We start from the raw sequence: 2,982 nt of genomic DNA on the forward strand, positions 1-2,982 counted from the left end.
CCTCCCCCTCCCTCCTTCCCCACCTCCCCACCTCCTCCCCTCCCCTCCCCTCCCCTCCCCTCCCTCCCCTCCCCCTCCCCTCCCCCTCCCCTCCCCTCCCTCCCCTCTAATCCCTTCTCCCTCCCTTTCTCCCTCCCTCTCTCCACTCCCCATCTTCCTACCCCTTCCCCCCTCTCCTCCCCACTTACCATTTTCCTTCCCTCCCCTCGCTCTCTTCTTGCCTCGCCCTACCTCCCTCCCCATTCTCCTCGACTTGTTTGATTTCTTCCTTCAGTTGTTCAGAATCTTCGACGAGAATGGTCTCTCCTCTCCCTTCCCTACCCTCTTCTTCCTATTTACACCCCACCTCCTTCCATTCCTTTCTCCCTCCCTCTCCCCCTTCGCTCCCTCCCCCTTCCTCTTTCTCCTTTCTCCCTCTCCCTCCCCCTCCTTCAACCTCTTTCCCTTCTGATCTCTTCCCCCTTCTCATTCCCAGCCTCTCTCTTTCTCCCTTCTCCTCCTCTCTCTCCTCTCCTGTGCTCTTCTCTTTCCCTTCGCTTTGCCATCCTCCTCCTCCTCCTCCTACCTGAACTTCCTACAGGTGATGGACAAATCGTCAAGGAAGAGCTCATTCATGTTATGAGCTTGCTGGTATAAGAGAGGATGAGAGAAGAGAAGAAAAGAGGAGGAGAGGGGAAAAGAGGAATGGTTGGGAGGAGGGAAAACAAGGGATGAAGGAAGAGGAGGAGAGGGGAGGAGAGTAGAAAAGCGAGGAGGAGTGGCTAGCCGGGAAAGCAGTGAGGCGGGAGGGGAAGAATAGACGAGAGGAGGAGAAGGGAGGAGAGGGAGGAGGGGAAGGAAGCGAAGATGCTGAGATTTTGAATCAGGGAAAGAAAATGAGCTATGAAGAGGCCGAGGCGATGATAAAGAAAGGTTCATTCCCTCCCTCCTCCTCCTCCTCCTCCTCTCTCACTTTCTCCCTTCCCCTTCTGCCTGTTTTCTCCCGCTCGCCTCAACGCTTCCCCTCCACCCACCCCAGTTCCTTTCCTCTATCCGCCTTTCTCCTCAACCCCATCCCCTCCTCCACATCTTCTCAATCCTCCTCCCTCCCTCCCACCACCACCGCCGCAACTCCCCTCCTCCTCCCCTCCCTCCTCCTCCTCCCCTTCCTCCTCCTCCTCCTCCTCCTTCTCCCCTCCCCCCACACCACTTCCTGCTCTCAATCTTCCTCCCGCTCTCCTCCGCTTTTCTTCTCATCCCCCTCAAGCTGTAGGACATTCAGCGACAGGAATTCATCTCGATGCATTCAGAAGACTTCTCAAGGTATCTTCATTCCTTTCTTGTCCTCCTCAAAGTTTTCTTGCTCATTTCATCGTTTACAGGAAGGAGCGATATAAACTCTCCTTCCCTCCTCTTCTTCTTTCCTTACACTCCTGACTTCTGTCATGATGGGATTTCTTCCCGTCGTCATGTTTGCTAATTGTTTGTTTATCTTCAACCGCAAAGAATAATAATTCAAGACTATCTGGTGTATCGGATCTTCAATCGTCGGAGAATTTGATATGTACGCGCTACAAGAAGAGATGCGTCAACAAAAATATCTCTCACCAACAAATAATCTCTCATTCACAAATAATCTCTCACCAACAACTCATATCTCATCAACTCAACATCTCTGACCAACAACCCATCTCTCACCAGCAACTCATCGTTCATCATCAACGCATATCTCACTTTCTCCCCATTCACGTCGCATCTCATCGCCTCACCTTTGTTTGTTGTGCTTCTTTGAGCTTCTCCTGCTCCATCCGCTTCGCCTCCTGCCTCGCTGCCCATGAAGGATGAACATCCGGCGTTCGCTTCTCCTTCTCCCCCGACCTCCTCCCTTCCTCTCCATCTCTTCGCACTCCTCCTCTTCCACCTCCTCCTCTTCCACCTCCTCCTCTTCCTCCTCCTCCTCTTCCTCCTCCTCCTCTTCCTCCTCCTCCTCTTCCTCCTCCTCCTCTTCCTCCTCCTCCTCTTCCTCCTCCTCCTCTCAGATCCTCGACCATTTCTCAGGCTCGTCGCCTGACCAGCTTGTGAACGTCGTGGTGGACGAAGAAGAAGGGTATTCGATCACCTGAATCTCCCCTGTCGAACTTTCCCAAGCTCCCTCGCTCCTTTCCCCCCCCACCTTGTCCCTCCCCTCCTTGCTTTCTCCCTGGATTCATGATTCAACTCCTTCCATCGCGCTCGCCTCTCCCATCTCTCCTGCTCGTCGCCTCTCACCTCTCACATTTCTTCCTCCCTCCAGCCGCGTCATCCAACAAGTCCCGCGGGTGAGCAGCAAGTAGCACCAGCACAGCTACCTCACACCCTCCTGCAGGCCTGGACGAGTTTCCGAGCGAGCATCACCAACCACACAGAGCAGGAGAGAGAAGCTCTGGTCTCCAGGTTCCTGCAGGCCGCCAGTGACGGGGAGGATGAGGAGGTTGTTTCTGAGAGTGTTCATCCTCCTCCTCAAGCTCCTCCTCCTCAAGCTCCTCCTCCTCCTCCAGCTCCTCCTCTGAGACCCTCAGCAGATCCTGACGCTCGTCGAACGGCATCACGTTCCTATCGAGGCCTGGGACAGGACGATGGAGGGACAACGGGCTGTTCACTTCGTGCGATCTCCATCCTCCTCCTCCTCAACCACCACCACCACCTCCTCCTCCTCCTCCTCCACCTCCACTTCCTCCTTCCTTCTCCACCTCCTCGTCCTCCACCACCACCACCTCCTCCACCACCTTTCCAATTGATTCGCTCTCGGCAACTCTTCGCGTGCAACTGCTCACTTTCTTCTCCAATGCTCTATTTCTTCTTTAGCTCCTCCTCCAGCTCCTCCCCAGCTCCTCGTCCAGCTCTTCTTAGCTCTTTCTGAGTTGCAAGTAGGCGGCATCGGGGGGTCACCTTGAAGTCCTTGGGACCCTCAGGAAGCTCGGAGCTGAGATGACTGCGATGGACTTTGCGGGGAGAACTGCGCTC

The sequence above is a fragment of the Guillardia theta genome (genome assembly GCF_000315625.1).
Source record: "Guillardia theta CCMP2712 unplaced genomic scaffold GUITHscaffold_86, whole genome shotgun sequence".
Lineage (NCBI taxonomy): Eukaryota > Cryptophyceae > Pyrenomonadales > Geminigeraceae > Guillardia > Guillardia theta.